This window comes from Podarcis vaucheri (genome assembly GCF_965113315.1).
Source record: "Podarcis vaucheri genome assembly, chromosome: 10".
NCBI classification, from domain to species: Eukaryota; Metazoa; Chordata; class Lepidosauria; order Squamata; family Lacertidae; genus Podarcis; species Podarcis vaucheri.
In genome coordinates this window covers 65,086,533-65,105,713 of record NC_138748.1, presented here as the reverse complement: position 1 = coordinate 65,105,713, position 19,181 = coordinate 65,086,533, and the positions used below count along the sequence as shown (strand labels likewise).

The 19,181-nt window shown below is 43.2% G+C and overlaps 2 long non-coding RNA genes across 5 annotated transcripts in view; one reads left to right on the top strand and one right to left on the bottom strand.

The window, feature by feature from the left end:
- The window catches only part of LOC309541511, a 146,439-nt gene extending 142,338 nt beyond the window's left edge, over positions 1-4,101 (top strand). For all 3 annotated transcript variants that reach the window (XR_014223778.1, XR_014223779.1, XR_014223780.1), the window contains exon 3: positions 2,721-4,101. This is a non-coding gene — a long non-coding RNA (uncharacterized lncRNA). The remainder of the gene's footprint in view (positions 1-2,720) is intronic.
- A 281-nt stretch (positions 4,102-4,382) lies between these two features.
- LOC309541508 lies at positions 4,383-18,042 on the bottom strand. 2 transcript variants are annotated; one of them, XR_014223774.1, is made up of 3 exons: positions 17,627-18,042; positions 4,919-4,993; positions 4,383-4,739 (listed from the first exon to the last, which is right to left on the bottom strand). It is a non-coding gene; the product is annotated as an uncharacterized lncRNA (long non-coding RNA). The 2 variants fall into 2 exon arrangements; XR_014223775.1 differs by having other exon boundaries at positions 4,383-4,734.
- Between the last annotated feature and the right edge of the window lie 1,139 nt (positions 18,043-19,181).

Genomic DNA, 19,181 nt, shown 5'->3' with positions numbered 1-19,181 from the left:
CCCGGCTGCGCCAGTGTTAAATAGGGCAGGCCATGCCCTCAAAGCCAGGAGATTGGCTGGCCAGGGGGTGATGTGGCTGGGGATTCCCCCAATCGTGCGGGGGCTGGGCTCCAGCCACCGCACGCGTGGTGGGGACGTGAAGCCCACAACTCCACCTCCTCTGCAGTGCGGAAGTGGCTTTGGCAAACCGTCTTTTGGACTGAGGATTGGTTTCACACTCAAGTTGTGGAGCTTACTGTAAAAAAATGGTGATTCCTCACCATATGTCCAGTGTAAGGGCCTTCTGTGCAAACTGATGACTACAACAGGGGCATCAGTCCTCATACAGCTTTAAGAATGGGTCTGAAGAAGCCAAATGGAAGTGTGTTGAAGTTGCACTGTCAGGCTTCTGGAAATCCGATCCCTCCCATGGTGGGTTCTCAAGAATTAGATAAACAAGAAGAGTTTTTACCAAGTCTTTTATTCAATACTCACAGAGAAAGGCTTTGGAAAGTGCCTCTCTTGCAGTAATGGCGTTGCTCCAGGTAAAGCCCCACTCCCTCCATCTCTCCCATCCCTACATTGGCAGATCTGTGCTTTCGGCCTCTGAGCTTTCTGTTCTCCTACCTGCCTGGTTCTGGGAGAAGGGGGGTGGGTCTGGAATGCTTTCTAAATACACTGAGTCTGTCATCTGTCTCTCTGCTGCCGCTTCTTCTTCTTCTTCTTCTTCTTCTTCTTCTTCTTCTTCTTCTTCTTCTTCTTCTTCTTCTTGTTCCCCTCTGCAACCTCTGAATTATGACCTTCTGCAAACCACTGTTCTAAATCTATACTATCTCCTTCTTCTCTGGGAAGTGCAGGAGAAGAGGTGCAGGTGTGTGTGTGTGTGTGTGTGTGTGTCTCCACCATCCCTCCTCAGTCCTGTCCCTGACACTCACTGATTTCAACACCCACCTTTGGTTTAGTGGAGAGTTTTCAACCTTTTCGACTCCATGGCTCCCTTGACCAACAACATTCTTTCTGTATGGTATTGTCCAGGGTTTTATTGCTACTGAGGTCAAGATTTAATACTGGAGACGTCAGTTTTGCTGTCTTTTCTGTCTTTATTTTTAGATCTTATTATGATTTACATGGGGATTGTTTAATTTTGTTGGCCACATTTTGATGCGTTTTTATTCATTGCTTATGACTACTTCTGTTATATTTTTGTATATATGCAAACCTTTTCATAAGCTGCCTTGAGCATTGTTTAACTATGGAAAGGCGGCATAGAAATAAACAGTGATGGCGGTGATCTATGACATGTAGGCAGGATCTCTCTTTGTACAGAATCTGGCAATAACCTCCTTCAACTATTGTTGTTGTTTAGTCATTTAGTCATGCCCGACTCTTCCATGGACCCCATGGACCAGAGCACACCAGGCACTCCTGTCTTCCACTGCCTCCCGCAGTTTGGTCAAACTCATGTTGGTAGCTTCGAGAACACTGTCCAACCATCTTGTCCTCTGTCGTCCCCTTCTCCTTGTGCCCTCCATCTTTCCCAACATCAGGGTCTTTTCCAGGGAGTCTTCTCTTCTCATGAGGTGACCAAAGTACTGGAGCCTCAGCTTCAGGATCTGTCCTTCCAGTGAGCACTCAGGGCTGATTTCCTTCAGAATTGAGAGGTTTGATCTTCTTGCAATCCATGGGACTCTCAAGAGTCTCCTCCAGCACCATAATTCAAAAGCATCAATTCTTCAGCGATCAGCGATCAGCCTTCTCTCACTTCCATACATCACCACTGGGAAAACCATAGCTTTAACTATATGGACCTTTGTCAGCAAGGTGATGTCTCTGCTTTTTAAGATGCTGTCCAGGTTTGCAGAAAACTCCTTCAACTATAGCCGAGTGCATGGACTGGAATTGCAGATTTGTAAAAGCCTTTCACCCTCTCCATTTAACATTTGTACAGCTGGTTACACAGCAGGGATGAGGAGTCTGAAGATTTACCCTTCTTTGTCCAGTTTATGAGGACTTAAGAGTAGCCTTGTTCAAAGATTCAAATCTATCATGTGAAAGACTGAGTGGGATTAGCTTTTTCTTAGGGGACAGTTCCCCTTACATTTCCCCTTTAGAGCAGTGCTTTTAAGGTGGAATGTTTGGGAGGATAATATGTCAAATTATTGAGGGGAGCAATTTTCCATTTGACAGAATGCCTACTTTTAATAACTCTTTTAACCGTGTGATGTATTTTGCTTTGTTTTTATGTATCTCACGCTCCCCACACAACCACCCCAGATTCACCCACCCCCTTCCCCACAACCCCTAAAAATATCCTAATATTTTAAACAAAAGATTGATATATCTGGTTGCCAGTTTGCCATCCTTTCTTTGAGCAAATAGGGCAGCAGCAACACCATTGATTCAGACTACCAGGCAAATTAGAGAAAGAAAACTCAAGGCTGAGTTTGTCGTCTTGTTTATGAAGAGCATCGTGCTAGCGTCATTGTTTTGAACAGAACCTGATGAATTCTTATCTTGTTTTATTTCCCCCCTCCTGTGTGCATTTATTTATTTCAAACTGTTTATACAAGATAACCGATTATTGGGGGGTTGGAGTGGGGGGGGGAAGTAAAAGAAAGCCCAGGCTTGCAACTATTTAAATAATGCCGTGTGATTCTGTGTCTTTTCTCCTCACTCTTTCTCTCTCTCTCTTTTCTCTCCCTCTCTCTTTTTGCAAACAACAAACAATGCAATGAATATAGAGATACCGAACTTCCTATTACGAGTTCAGGAGGAAATGCAGCGCAAGGCCAAATTAATCAGGAATAAAATGAGGCCCGCAATCTCCCTTTCGACATCCACATGACAAATGAGGTGCTCTACGTCTGGTGTCGAAGGTATTCTAAAGTTTTAAAATCAATATGCTGGTCTGTAAAACTGCATCTTCAGGCGGGATAAGGAATACAAACATTGGGGGTGGAAAATGCAAACCCAAGAGAATGTGACAGGCCTCTGGAATTGAAGAAGCCCCCATTCCCCCCACTGGTTTCTATGACATTATTTTGTTCAACGTGTGTTTAATTTAGCGATAAAATGCAGGTAGAGCAATGCTAAATTCATACTACCTAGTGTGTGCAGATAACTCCAGGTTAACACTCCTATCCCCAATCCATCTCTGGGAAAACATAAACTAGAGCTCAATACAGGAATTGAAGTATTTATTTTATTTTATTGTCTCATTCGGCACTGTAGAATTGTTGCTAAAATACTCAGAGATAAGGTTTGGCATTGTGGTCCAAATGGCGGTTGGGAAGAAGGTTCCAGAAGGTTCTCTTTGGGTGTATAGGAGACGTGTCTCCTAAAAGATGTCTGTGTTGCCAATTTGCAAGCGTGCACAAGTAAAACGAAATTTTGGACGCGTTTGATCTCACTTCTGAAGTTTTTGAGTTTGAAAGGGAATTGTTGTCACACATTATTTTGCACACTGCAGTTCCCTAATGGGGAGGAAGTTCCTGGGAAGCTAGAAATGGGTCAGTCAGTTGTTTCCCTGTGAGGTGAGAGATTTTTGGTACTTCAGACTATCTTCAAGAGGGGTAGCCATCTTAGCTTCAATGCAACAAAGAGTCTTGGGGCACCTTAAAGACTAACAAATTTAGTATGGTATGATATTTCACTGACTGTGATCTTGTTCATCAGACACATGAGGTATTATCCCGAGTTAACTTGTCTCTCTGTGTGTGAAAACCTGCTGTAGTCTAAGCTGTGAAGGCTAGTGAAGGTTTTCCTCCTCTCTCATAATTCTGAAAACTCAGGATCATCCAAGTTTAATGTCTCTTCCCAGGGAACTCTGGGGAAAAGGCACCTCTTAACAACTCTCAGCACCCTTAGCAAACAACAGTTGCCAAGATTCTTTGGAGAAAGCCAGGGCATTTATTGCTTTAAATGTATAGCCCTGGTGACTGTTCAGGACAGACAAAAGAAAGGACTTCTTCATGCGGTTAACTATAGAATTTTCTCCCATGAGATGTAGTGATGACCATCAACGTCTATTGGACAAATTCTTGGCTATGCTCTACCTTCAGAATGACTCTGAATATCAACTGCTAGAAGCCCAATTGGGGGAAGAATGCCGTTATGCTCAAATCCTGCTGCTGCTGCTGCTGCTTCTTCTTCTTCTTCTTCTTCTTCTTCTTCTTCTTCTTCTTCTTCTTCCTTATGTTCTTCAGACAATCCTGGTTGAGCATTAATTTTTTTTCAAGGCAGAGGCGGAGCTAGCTGTTCTGGCACCTGGAACGGGCCATGGGGGTGGGTCTAACCGCCTGCAGGGTGCGCAGGCAGTAGTGTGCTTCCCGGGGGTGCACTGGCGCAGGTGCGTGTCCCGGGGGTGTGCGCCAGTGCCGGGGAGCATCCCAGGGGGCGCCACCTGCGGTGATTTCACCCCCCTCAGGGAAGGCACTCAGAGTGGACCGCACCCACTGCACCCACCTTGCTCAGCTACTGTTTCAAGGCAATGGTTGCAAGTGGGTGAAGATTTGGAACTGCTGCCTTGAGGGATTGAATTCAAACGGTGCACTGCAAGAAGGGGAAGGCCACAGTGCTCTGCAAACCTGACCGACTGCCTCAGGAATGACGGCAGCGGTAACTGCAAGGAGTTGGGCACTGGATGCGAGGCAGGTGGTGAGAACCCATTTTAGAGTCCAATTTCATTACAACCTCTTGATGGATTGATGGTGCCCTGGGAGAGTTGCCAAGTTGTTCTGATGCCGGTGGTGGCACCTGTGCTAGAAAAGGTGCATAAATTAAGGAATCAAACAAGCAAGCGAAAAAGGAGAGAGCAAGAGAGAGAGAGAGAGAGAGAGAGAGAGAGAGAGAGAGAGAGAGAGGAAAGTGCTTCACACCCAACCCCTTGGCGAACAGAAATCCAAACAAAAAGATAACAATGGCAATTGGAATACATTACCCAGTTCACAACGCAGCAAATTCGGGTCTGACAGTGAGGTTATGTGTCCTCATTGACTGAGGAGAAGAAGAAGAGCTGAAACAAAAATGCAGGACGAGTCAAAGCAGTATGAGATATATTTTATTCCACGAATATGATAAACTGATCTTTTAGTATGGCAGCACTTATTCTCCAGAACTCCCTGCCTTATTGATAGTAGTTTTCAGCACCTGCTAGAGACGTTTTATTCAGGCAAGCCTACCCATACTTTTACAATCTTTTAAAAATGCTTATAAGTTTCTTTTAAAACAACGTTTTATTGCTCCTTTAAATGAACATTTTAGGTCAACCACTTAGAGAGTTCTTTTTGATTAAGCTGTATATAAATCTTGTTAAATAAAATAACTACAAATGAAAAAAAGAAGCTGCAACAGCAGAATGGTTGAGGTGAAAAAGGAAAGCATTTTCCAAACCCTTTCAGCCCTTTGAAATCAGGGATGGGCCTAAGAGCAAATTCCAGCTAGTCCATGTTTGATGTGGGACTAGAATAATGTCCTTGTTCTATGTGGCTTAAAAAAAGGGGGGGGGAATAAATGAAGGAATCGGCATTTATCTTTTAAAAATGCACAGAGGGTTTTTGGGTGTTTTTTTTAAGCCATTTATGAGTTGGTCCACTCTGCCTCTCTGTCACCTCATGCTAGCTTTTAAAATGTAAATAAACTTTGATAATAATATCCTGCTTTCTGTGGTGGCGGCCCATTTGTGTAAGGCTGTCCCCAGGTTGCCTCACCTGGCACCATCTTTATATATATCTTTAAGTGCCAGACAAAAGCTTTCCTCTATAACCAGGCCTTTAAATAATGTTTTCCCTTTTCCTCTTGCTTTAAATGTATCTGTGTGGGTTTTGTTTTTCTGTTTGTTTAGTTGTAAGTCTCTTGAAGCTGTCCCTCAATAAATGTTGTTGTTGTTATTGTTGTTGTTGTTGTTTTGCATTTTTGCACTCAGGTGCCTCAAAACAACTGATGCAGTAAAATAAAACAACAGAGGCATTAAAATCAGATAACAAGGGGCAATGCACAAAAACGAAAATGCTGATCAGACATTATGTTCGAAAGGAACAAATCCTACCTTCCCTGGCACACTGAAGGCCACTAGCACATCTTTCTACCCTTCCAATTAGAAATCATAAGCCTCAGTAAATTAGAAACTTTTTGCCTGGAGCCTAAAAATGGACAGCTACGGTACTAGGCATGCTTCCCTGGGGAGAGCCACCATGGAAAAGGCACGTTCCTGCGTTGCCATCCTTTGTATCTCCCTCGGAAAGGGTGCATCAAGAGGAACTTGCAAACTGCTAACTACTGTCCACAGAAAGCAATTAAAAACAAAAACAAAACACCAAGTCTTCCCAGGAGAGAGGCAGTCATCTGCAAAGTAACTAAGGGATCAGGCAATGTGCAGGTTGCTGAGTGTGTGGTTTGGGAGCTGCATGGTCTGGTCTGGGGAAAAACAATGCTGTGCAGGGTTGTAAAGACTGCGGAGTGAATAATTGGGTGCACTCTTCCCACCTTGGATCAAATCTATGCTTCCACGTGCCATAAGAAAGCTGCAGAGATAGTGCAGGACAGTGCGCACCCCGCAAAATTATCTCTTTCAGCTTTTGCCTTCTGGAAGAAGGTACAGGGTTATAAAGACTAGGACTAGCCACCTGAGAAACAGTTTCTATCCAAATGCGATTTGAGTTTTAAACGCAGTGTAAAGAGTCTCTATGGGAGTGTATTGCATCTTAAAAATGGGGTATCAGAGTTTTTAGGGGGCTAACCCCGTTGGGATAGCTGGGATAGCAGGCTTGTTGGTTTTTGAATGTCTTATGTATTTTCCCCAATTTTGTTGTTCTGTATGGGACAATGACAATAAAGATTATCGTATCGTATCTATCACTAGCCCAGTCCGTTCACCGACTCCGTATCATACTTTGCTTCTGTTGAATTCTTTCCCCATCCCTATTCAAACTGTGCACCCTTCCTTTCGTTTATGCTCCACGCCCGTTTGTGAAATGCTTCGAAACCGTTCTCAAGAGGGTGGAGGCCAGGGGAATGCCCTCCTTGCTAATATTCTCCCCTACCCAGGTCTGGTCATGCTTAGTAAAGTAATTGAGGCAATGACTGTGCCTTCAGATGCTGCTTCAGTGGTAGATTGCTCCATTGCCACTCTGTGCCAATGAGTCAGGCATGCATAACGATGCGCATTGCACAACGAGAGCCAGACCAGAGTGAAAGTCTTGCTGCAAGGTGCTGGCAGGCAAATGAAACCTTCAACGCATGTGAGGCAAGTCCTACTAGTTGCTTCCAAGCCCAGTAAAACATAAGAAATGCATGGAGGCCCCGGCTGAGGAGCTCATCTCTAGCCCAGCCTTGTGGATAGACACAGAACTGTAAACTTGTTATTATTATTTTTATAAGTTTCCCATTTAATAATATACAATCGCATCATTGGTATTCACTATACCTCTTTGGCTCTTTAGAGCATGGGTAGGCAAACTAAGGCCCGGGGGCCGGATCTGGCCCAAACGCCTTCTCAATCTGGCCTGTGGACGGTCCGGGAATCAGCATGTTTTTACATGAGTAGAATGTGTCCTTTTATTTAAAATGCATCTCTGGGTTATTTGTGGGGCCTTGTCTGGTGTTTTTACGTGAGTAGAATGTGTCCTTTTATTTAAAATGCATCTCTGGGTTATTTGTGGGGCCTGCCTGGTGTTTCTACATGAGTAGAATGTGTGCTTTTATTTAAAATGCATCTCTGGGTTATTTGTGGGGCATAGGAATTCATTCATCTCCCCCCCCCCGAATATAGTCTGGTCCCCCACAAGGCCTGAGGGACAGTGGACCGGCCCCCTGCTGAAAAAGTTTGCTGATCCCTGCTTTAGCGCCTGTCCGCTTCCTTCCCTCCCACCCTGTGGCTTTCAAAATTAACCTTTATATCATTGCATTTTATACTTTTTCCAGTTCTAATTATACTCATTACAAAATCCTTCAAAATGTAAATAAATATAGAAAGGAAAAAAATTCCCCATTACAAGTCTTCAGACAACCCTGCCAGTGATGTTATTTGCTTACAATGATCTTTCCGATATCGTATAAATTTACTCCAGTCTTTTTGGAATACTTTATCATGCTGGTTTCGGATTTTTCCTGTCAGCTTCGCCAGTTCTGCAAAGTCCATCATCTTCATCTGCCACTCTTCTTTCGTTGGCACTTCTTGTTGTTTCCATTTGGGGGCTAAAAGAGTTCTTGCCGCTGCTGTTGCATACATGAACAGTCTTTTATCTTCCCTTGGTATCTCTTCACCCACTATACCCAATAAAAAGGCTTCTGGTTTTTTAACAAAAGTATTTTTAAACATTTTCTTTAACTCATTATATATCATTTCCCAGAAAGCCTTTACCTCTTTGCAAGTCCACCCCATGAGGTAAAAGATACCTTCCTTTTCTTTACATTTCCAGCACTCCTTAGTTCTTGTCTTATACATTTTAGCAAGTTGAGCTGGTATTAGGTACCATCTATATACATCATTTTTATAACATTTTCTTTGAGTGCACTGCATGCAGTAAAATTAAGACCTTCCTTCCACAACCTTTCCCAAGATTCTAACCGAATATTTTATCCAAGATCTTTAGCCCATTGTATCATCACCTCTTTAACCTCTTCATCTTTAGTGTGCCATTCCAATAATAATTTATACATTTTCAATAATATTTTCCTCTTATCATCCAATAAATCTATTTCCAACCTAGATCTTTCTGCATCAAAACTGTTTTTCTTTTTATCCTCCTTAAACTAGAACTGTAGGCATAGACAGGACCTCAGGGGTCATTGGGTCTAATATCCTGCAATACAGGAATCTCAGCTTAAAGCATCCATGACAGATAGCCATCCAACCTCTGCTTCAAAACCTCCAAGGAAGGAGAGACCCTGATGTTGGGAAAGATGGAGGGCACAAGGAGAAGGGGACGACAGAGATGGTTGGACAGTGTTCTCAAAGCTACCAGCATGAGTTTGACCAAACTGCGGGAGGCACTGGAAGACAGGAAAGCTTTTGCCTTCCTACAAAACATTTTATACACCTTAGGAATCAATTTCTCATTCCCACGCAGTAATTCCCTTTCAAAATCCGACCCCCCAAAACCCCCCCCCTTTTTGTACCATACACTTGATATTGAAACCAGTCTGATATCTATTCTTGTGTCTCTTGTTGACTTTTCATTTTACATCCAGCCCCCTTGAAGCATAATAAATCTCTTTATGTGCCCGATTTCTCCCTCACGTTTAGTTTTTTTCAAAAGCCGGCTTCAATTAGGGATGACCAAAGGGGGGGGGGGGTTGCCTAGACCAACACTCTAACCAATTCACCACATTGGATAAACCTCCTGGATTTATCTCTACATCTTCATATAATGACATCACATACTTATCTCCAGTTATGATTAAGCATCCACCTGTACCATAATAAAATGAAGAAGATTCTGAAGAAGATTAATGTAGGAACATTTCTGCTCTAAAATGCATGCATGGTTTATATTGCTTACTGGCTTATCGCAGCTACAAAATTTATTGCCTCCCCTTTGCCAAAAAACACACATATTCTGGGCACAGTAGTGTTTTGCAACACACACACACACACACACTTTCTCTACATTGCTTTGGGCTGCAACTCTCGCTTGGTGCAATTTAGGCTCAAAACCCTCATTGTTTTAGTAAGAACAATCCTTTTATGTATGCTTCTCATCTTCCCCCTCCTTCCCCCCTCGTTTTCTTCTCTTCCCAACCCTCCTCCTAACTTCTCCAGAACTCACTGGGAAATGCCCACACCCAGTGACGGATGACTAAGATTTGGAAATAGCATGAGGCATTTGTGGCGGGTTCTGCAAAAAAATAAAATAAAAGGTGTAGCAACACTAGAAACTCAAGTTTGGATGGAGAAAGGGGTTCAGATCTACACAAGCGGTCCACCAAACCAGGTGGATGTGGCTCGCCAGCCATTGAGATCCTTCCACCAGGAATGGCCTCCTCCTGACCCAATAGCAGGCAGCCCATTGTGGATGGTCAACTTGGAATTCCCAGCTCTTTAGTCATGTTTGCATTTTCTGCCTCTGCAACCTGCCCTCTAAAAGTCCAAGGACTCTGGCTGGGAGAAGCCTATTGCTTTCTTTCTTCCCAATCTCCAGTCATGGGCCTCGCTGCTATTTCAGGGGTCCTCATGGAAGTTGTATGGGGTGGGGGTGGCCCCTATACTAAATTGGCATGCTCTGTTTGAGTTAGTGGGTTGTAGAGGCTCCCATCAGAGTTTAAGTTTCTCATTTTGCAGGCATAATTTCAGTTTAGCATATTTCTGCATCAGTGTTCATGTTTTCTTTTGTTCGAATAAGCCCTCTCCAAAAGCAGTCATCATTTTAGCATGTGGATGAATAGAGAGACTGTCAGACAGATAGACATACTGATATTGATATGCACACATTATTACACAATTTTGCCTGATAGACATATTTTATGTTGTTTCATTCTTGTCTTTTATATTTGCTTTAGTGTTAGTGTTTGTGTTTGATTTCACAGTCTGAAAAAATGAAAAAATGACTCAGTAATAGTAATAATAATAAATGCCCCCCAAATAAATGCATTTTTGGATGTTGAAATCTCTGTGCATTTTTACTCGCACTGTCCCTCCAGCCCATGCATCTTTTTACAGTGGTACCTCGGGTTACATACGCTTCAGGTTACATACGCTTTAGGTTACATACGCTTCAGGTTACAGACTCCGCTAACCCAGAAATAGTACCTCGGGTTAAGAACTTTGCTTCAGGATGAGAACAGAAATCGTGCTCTGGCGGCATGGCAGCAGCGGGAGGCTCCATTTGCTAAAGTGGTGCTTCAGGTTAAGAACAATTTCAGGTTAAGTACGGACCTCCAGAAGAAATTAAGTACGTAACCAGAGGTAACACTGTACATATTTGGGGGTTGGAGAACAGCCCTGCAAGGTTCAGACAAGTGTGGGCTTGGAAGGATGGCTGCATTTCAATTTCTTTTTGGGAATTGTACAGTCGATAGATTTGCATTGAAATGGGAACCAAGATGCATCCCTAAAATAGATTTTGGTCGGCTTTTGCTTTGCTTTGCTTTGCTTTATTTACTACGTGTCCTATTCCCTGAGGGCTCAGGGTGGATCAAAAACTTTATGACAACCAACACCCTATGGTCCTTTCCTCGTGAGTCACTGTTTTGAACCTTCTGACTGGAAGGAGTGAAGCACAGCGATGAAGACTTGTGTAGAGACACACAAGCGGCATCCTCTTTGCAGCAGAAGTGGCGGAATAATTCAATCACACCAAAAAAGAGAGATGCAGCAGAACTTTGAGCAGATGGAGCTCAGTGGCAAGGAACTTGCCATGTATGCAGAACGTCCAAAGTTCAGATCTCCAGCTCTTATAAGTTTGAGAACCTGCATTCAAAATATGGAAGTAAACTCTTATCAGAAATTTATAAGATATAACAAAAAGGAATCAGTGCCCTAGATGATAGCACCAACCTAATGATAGCACCAGCCCTGAGTATAGTCTACAACTTCTGGGGGGAGGGAACCAGGTTGGGGGGGGGGAAACCATCTAATCCCTCTGGTTGTGGAAAATTCATTAGCTGGCTCTTCTTGAGCAAGATTTGTCCTCTATAGGCTTAGAAAGTCTTTATTTATTTATTTATTTATTTATTTATTTATTTATTATTAAAATACATTTATTCAAATGTTACAGTACAGTTTTGTCCACTGCTAGAATATCACAGATTGATCACTCCAATCCTCAATCCCTCATCACTGTCATTTTGGCTCGCCAAGTACCCTCAATAGTACCAATCCCCAGTACTGATCTGATTAATTTTCAGTTAATATATCCCCTCCAAAAACACCTCTGCTATGATGAGGACATTAAAAAATCCTGTCCTTCTTCAGTCAAAGAGAAAAAAGGAGACCAAATCTCTCTATCTAGCAAGTCTATCTTTAATGATGTTTTGCACCAGTTTTCCCAGAATGGATGTTAAATTTCCAGGGCATCGTGGAGAGGAGAAACGGCTGGCTCCAGGATCTGTCGATGTACAGCAAAAGCTCCTTTAGGGCTCTATATTAATACTAGGGAAGTTCAATGTAAGTCATTGTAAAAGTGGACTCAGTGGACCCCACTATGTCATGGGTTGCCTTAGCCTTGACTTCTCTCCTCCCTCCTCCATCACCACCCAGCACCCAAAGGTCAGGCTGGGACTTCTCTTTCTCCCTCAGTTGCCACATAGCAGCTGATAGTGGAATGTCTCTGCCCACGCCTGGCAAGCTTACTGAGGGAGTGCACCAAGATGGATGAAATATACTTGCAGTTGCGTAGTGATTTCATGCTCTTTATTGCAGCTCGTAAAACAGTGAATGAATTTCCCCCAAAACCTCAGGCTTTATATACGTTATTTACACAATGAGTCCCTTCTGATTGGCTGATTCTGCTTCCTCCCCCGGAGCCTGATTGGGCTGCTCCTGCAGGCCAATCAGTTGTTGCATTCTAGGATCCTACCGGCCCAATAGGTTGCTTAACTTCCTTCTGGGGTCTGATTGGGTTGCTCCTGACCCTACCTGCCTATTGTTCTAGGATCCAAGCTTACTACATAACAATGGAAATCACTTTGCTCTGCACCACCTCAGTCCTGGTGTGAACAAAATGTGAAGCAAGAAGGAGCAGATAATGCCCACTCCCATTTTGCTAGCCATATTGAAATGCTTTGAGCTTCTCTCCAAACCTGAGACGTTTTCCTCAGGCAAAATTTGGTGGCAATTCTAAGGGCTCATCCAGACACACACTATAAAGGTAAAGGACCGGACTTCCGGGGTGGCGCCATCGGCAATGGCGGACTCCCTCTGAACCAGAGGGACCAGCTCCGCATGAAACGGGTCTTTTCCGCTGCGGCGAAGTGGGGACCCTTTTAGAAATCACAGGCGGATTTGGAAATGGGGGGTTGGACTGACCCCCCTATGCAGGGATGTTTGGACTTTCCGAGTCTGGAAATGGGCCATCGGAGGTTTGGAGCTGTTGGGACTTCCAATTTTGGAGGGAATTTGAATTTAAAATACCACATGGGGTCTGGTCTGGACTATGGGAAAGGGGCTGATTTGTTGAAAAGGGTCAAAAACACTGCCGGGCTGGAGTTCCCACGAGTGAAAGGAAAATATGAAGAAGAGCTGCGGAAGGGACATGGAAGAGATTTGAAGGCCTCGGATATAAGATCACCAGGTTAATGTGCCAGACTAATGGGATAAAAAGGACTGACAATCCCGGGACCGGGGGGAGGGGACGCTGGAAGAAGATTGGATTGCTTTTATTCTCTTTTTTATCATTAGGAATGTTTTATGAACGATGGAAAAATGTTGAAATGAAATTACCGTATTTTTTGCACCATAACACTCACTTTTTTCCTCCTAAAAAGTAAGGGGAAATGTCTGTGCGTGTTATGGAGGGTATGCCTACAGGTGGCATGCCTACGGATTTTCCTCCTCTAAAAACTATGTGCGTGTTATGGTCGGGTGCGTGTTATAGAGCGAAAAATACGGTTCTTGGCTCTTGTAAAAATGTTTAAAGAATTAGGTAAAAAGGTAATGGTTATGAGAAGCTGGTAAAAATAAGATTTAAGTCTTAAGTTTTAAGGTTTTTTATAAGATAAGATGAAAATAGAGTAAGGTAATGTAATGACAGAATATTATGAAACATGGAAAGGATTTGCTGTGACAATTATTAATCAAGATACAAGAGATGGGAGGAGGAGGAGGTCATGGAAAGAAGGTAATGAAAGTGGAGAATTTGAAAATGAAGGTTTTTTTCCCCCTCTGTTTTTGTTTTTTTTCCTTTGTAATTTTATTTAAAAAAATCTTTTTTCAATAAATATCATTTTTTTAAAAAAATATAAAGGTAAAGGACCCCTGACCATTAGGTCCAGCCATGGCCGACTCTGGGGTTGTGGCGCTCATCTCGCTTTATTGGCCAAGGGAGCCAACGTACAGCTTCTGGGTCATGTGGCCAGCATGACTAAGCTGCTTCTGGTGAACCAGAGCAGCTCACGGAAACACTGTTTACCTTCCTGCTGGAGCAGTACCTATTTATCTACTTGCACTTTGACATGCTTTTGAACTGCTGGTTTGGCAGGAGCAGGGACCGAGCAATGGAAGCTCACCCCGTCACGGGGATTTGAACCGCCGACCTTCTGATTGGCAAGTCCTAGGCTCTGTGGTTTAACCCACTGCGCCACCCGGGTCCGACACACACTATTGTGTGTTCAGCGAGAGTTTATACTGAGTGACTGAGTGACACGCACTGTATCACTCAGTATAAACACTCGCTGGACACACAAGACATACAAGCCAGCAGGTCGGGCAGGAAGCTTGCTGTGAATTCCTAAAACCAGGGCAATGGGGGACAGACTTCAGATCTACTTTGGCTGTTTAAAAAAATACTAGGCCCCTGAAATCCAACAGCCACAGCCTGGCACACTTGAATTGAAACTTCCTGAGCCCAGGAATTTCAAGTACCAGAAGTGAACCAAGTTCACAGCATTTGTATGCAAATATCCACTCCTGGTTAGCCCAAGTTTTCTTCCTCCCTTCATTTCAGCGGCATAGTTTAGGGCAGCGGGATAGTTATTTTCTCGCTGTTGTTAATCAGCAGTCAGAAATTTCTTGGCGTTCTGCTGCAAATCATGCAGAGATCTTCCAGGAGATGCACAGCTACTTTTTGCCCACCCTTCCCTCAGGTTGTTCCAAGGCAGCAATGTTCTTAAGCCGAGATTCCCTCAAGTCACTCAGAGCCAAAATTCAGTTTTCCCTGAGAATATTCCCCCCCTCTTTTTGTTCCTTTTTGCCAAATTAAGCGTTTGTTCCACCTACATCATTCAGCCACCAACCCAGCCACCCCAAATGAGAGGCCGCTTCTGAACATTTGCCTGTAGCTTTTCCCTTTTATCTCATTTTCTCCATCTCTAGTACTTAATTGTCTACCTCAAATAGATATTGTGAGGATTAATTAGTTAATCTTTGTACTCTGCTTTCGAAATGTCAAGTGCTACTGTATTTTCTTAGATTATTATTATTATTCTTTAGAATGCGTTATTAAATGCCTGCAGGTTCTGCTGTCTTTCTCACAATGGAGCAGAGGAGGAGCCCTTTACAGTTGAGATGAGGCAACTTAAATTGTTCTTAATTTTCATTTAAAAAGCATCTCAATTACAGGCAACACCCTCTTGGTGAGTATGGATGGGGGAAGGATTTAAATCTAGTTCTCATTTGAAGGCAAGCCTACCCAATACATACTGTTTGAATTTTGCAATGCAGTTCTCCATTCATGTTGTGTTTTCAAAAATGCATATACTCGAGTAAAAGAGAAGCTCTCCTTCTCCACAACATCTGAATCAGGAGAGGCTGTGAAAGCTCTGGACCAGTGTCTGAATCTAGTGGTGGATGGGATGAGGCCCAATAAACTTCCTGAATCCTGGAAAGATGAAGGCTCATTGAGTAGATGGTTTCCATGCTTGGGAAATAGGCAAGTTACCTGTTCTGTACCTCTGAAGGAGGATACATCATCATCAATAATAATAATAATAATAATAATAATAATAATAATAATAATAATACAGTGGTGCCCCGCAAGACGAATGCCTCGCAAGACGGAAAACTCTCTAGACGAAAGAGTTTCCTATGGGCCTGCTTCGCAAGACGACAATGTCTTGCGAGTTCCTGCTGGTTTTTTTTCCCTCCCCCCTTTTTTCTAAGCCGCTAAGCCGCTTATCAGCTGATCCGATCAGCAGATAAGCTGCTAAAAGCCGCTAAAAGCCGCTAATAGCGCTAATAGCGCTAATCCGCTAATCCGTCAATGGGCTTGCTTCGCAAGACGAAAAAACCGCTAGACGAAGAGTTTGGATTTGAGTTTGGATTTGATATCCCGCCTTTCACTCCCTTTAAGGAGTCTCAAAGCAGCTAACATTCTCCTTTTCCTTCCTCCCCCACAACAAACACTCTGTGAGGTGAGTGAGGCTGAGAGACTTCAAAGAAGTGTCCCTGGCCCAAGGTCACCCAGCAGCTGCATGTGGAGGAGCGGAGACAAGAACCCGGTTCCCCAGATTACAAGACTACCGCTCTCAACGACTACACCACACTGGTTCTCAACGAAGAGAATCACAGAATGGATTCTTTTCGTCTTGCGAGGCACCACTGTATTTTATTACTTATACCCCTCCCATCTGGCTGGACCTCCCCAGCCACTCTGTGTGGCTTCCAACAGGATAGTTAAAACACAATAAAACATCAAACATTTACAACTTTCCTAAACAGGGCTGCCTTCAGATATCTTCTAAAAGTCAGGTAGTTGTTTATTTCTTTTACACCTGGTGGGAGGGCGTTCCACAGGACAGGCACCACTCCCGAGAAGGCACAAAAGTCCTCCATGGCCACAAGTGCCTTTAACTAGCTTCATCTGGTTGACAAGCTGGAATGTGTGCAAAGAAGGGCAACAAAGATGATCACAAGTTTGGAAAGCAACCTTTATGATGAATGGTTGAAGGAGCTGGGTATGTTTAGCCTGGAAACGAGGAGAGGGAGAGGAGATACGATAGCCATCTTCTAATATCTCAAGGGCTGTCACATGGAAGAGGGAGAAAGCCTGTTTTCACTTGCTCTGGATAGTAGGACTCAAACCAATTGCTTATTGTATTTGTTTGTTTGTTTGTTTGTTTAATTTAATTTATACCCTGACCTTCCTGGCCAAGACCGGGCTCAGGGTGGCTAACATCAAGTATAAAAACAATTGATTAAAATACAACTTAAAATGCAGCCTCATTTCAGTGGAAGCCCAGATCAAAAACTGTGTTTTTTTTTGGGGGGGGAGAAAACATCAAATCTTCACCCCGTTAAATTGTTTCCATACGCAACAACAGCAGCAAGAGTATTGTTAGCCCAGAAATGGAAGCAAGAAGAAATTCCGACGAAAGAAGAATGGCAGATAAAATTAATGGACTATGCAGAATTAGACAAAATGACTGGAACGATTTGAAACCAGCGGGACCAGAGATTTACAGAAGACTGGAAGAAATATATGAACTATTTGAAGAGCAACTGTAATCAACAAATTATGCTAGTAGGACTACGATAAGTTTTGTAAGGAGAAATATGTGAAATATTGCAAAACGCAGAAAGAAGAGAGATTAGTTATGAGATTTAAGGGTTATAATGAAAGTAAGGAATGTATACTAAGTGATTAGATTGGAAAGTCCAAAAATAATTGTATAAGATCTAAAAGTATGTTTAATTGTTTGAAAATGATGTTAAAAAACTAATAATTTATTTTAATAAAAAAATAAAATAAGCAGAGGTTGGATGGCCGTCTGTCATGGATGTTTTAGCTGACTTTCCTGCATTTCAGGGGGTTGGACTAGATGACCCTTAGGGTCCCTTCCAACTCTACAATTCTATGATTCTATCAATCTATCTGTTTTGCCAGCTGTGGCCATTCCTGGGCAGGGATAGCCTGATCCCTGCAGTTTAGTATGTGGACATGGGTTCAGAGATACTCTTGGCATTTTCTATCCGGCAAAGTTCAAACAATAGTGCTCAGTGGAAAATGCCACAGCTAAGCCTTATTTCAGATGCCTTACGAGTTATGAAACTCACCTGCATGGTGTTTCTCAAGTTGGCTGCCTTGTATGATATCCAACACGGTTGAGTTGAGTTGGCATTCGTCATTCTGCTTTTATTTGGAAAGGATCCACCATCTTCCAAGTCCTGGCCGGCACTGCAAAAGGGACTTGTGAAAACAAGCATGTCTTTCAACATTATTTATTAAGTGTTGACAACGTGCTAAGTTACAAGAGATAAATGAGGAGAGGCGCTGCCTAAAGATTTTTGTCTCACATAATTTGGAGTAGTGTCAATCTCTTCCTTCTTTTCTTTTGTGGCCATACCCTCTAAATTTATGTGAATTACATACAAAGCCAATCTTATAATATTGTTGCATGTGTGCCAAGATGAATTGGAAGGACCCCGTTTTAGAGATAAGGGGAATTCCCCTGTTGGGTGTCGTTATCATTCCTCCAGTGTGCTCTGCATACTGGGCTTTCTGGATTCTGTTTCATGCTAGAAAATGTCTGAAATGATTTGAAAATTGGAGGAGGGAGAATTATGCTGAGGTTTTCAGTTTGGTCCATTCAATTCAGATCTCCCATTAGGAGCTATTTCTTCTTCTTCTTCTTCTTCTTCTTCTTCTTCTTCTTCTTCTTCTTCTTCTTCTTCATGCCAATATGGCTTCTATGCAGCTTATAGCCTGCCCTTCAGAAAATATCAGGTGGTGTCACAACAATAAATACATTTAACGATAAATAATAAAACACAGTAATATGTCAGAAAGCTGCCTGTTTTCTAATGTGCAAGACAGTTCCCCATTGTTAAAGGGCTTGGATAAATAAAAAAAGGCAAGTCTTCATTAGCACTTTAAGTTAGACAACACTGGTGCCAGTCAAATGCCCAACTGGGGCACAACGGTTGAGAAGCCCACCCAGTGATTGTTCTCACTGGAACAATCCCAGCAGATCTCAATTTTGGAATGGGGCAGTGTGGGAGAAGGCGCTGCCTCAGAGAACTTGTTCCCTAGTCAATAAGGACTTCACGTGTCAAGACCAAAAACATGAATTTGCCTGGTTGCAGATAGACAGCCAGTGAAGATCTTTGAAGGCACATGTTCCATGGCCACTGTTCAAGACCCTGGAAGCTGCGTTATTCACCAGCTGCAACCACAATGCACTTTGCCGCAACAAGCCAAACTGGCTAAGTTGCACCTCCATTCTCAGAGGCAGTATGCCTCTGACTACCAGTTTCTGTGACTCACAAATGGGGAGAGTGCTGTTGGGCTCAGGGCACTGCTTGGTGGCTTCCCGTGGTCATCCAGTTGACCACTGGTGGTCTAGATGGGCTTGATCTTGCTGGACTTTCCTTCTGTTCAGCCATGGAACAGTTTTCAAGGGCAGCCCCACTCCAATAGTCTAAACAGGTTGGCAGTGTTGTGCACAGGTTGGCAGTGTTGTGCCAAGACCACACCCTAGTAAGGGACTCACCACCAGCTCCTGGAGTCTTTTGAGGCTGCTTCTCCTCTTCCTTGCTGTCGTTGTAGGTTTATCCACCCTCTCTAATTGAACTTCTTTCAACAGGGTGCTCTACTGTCATTTTGCCACCA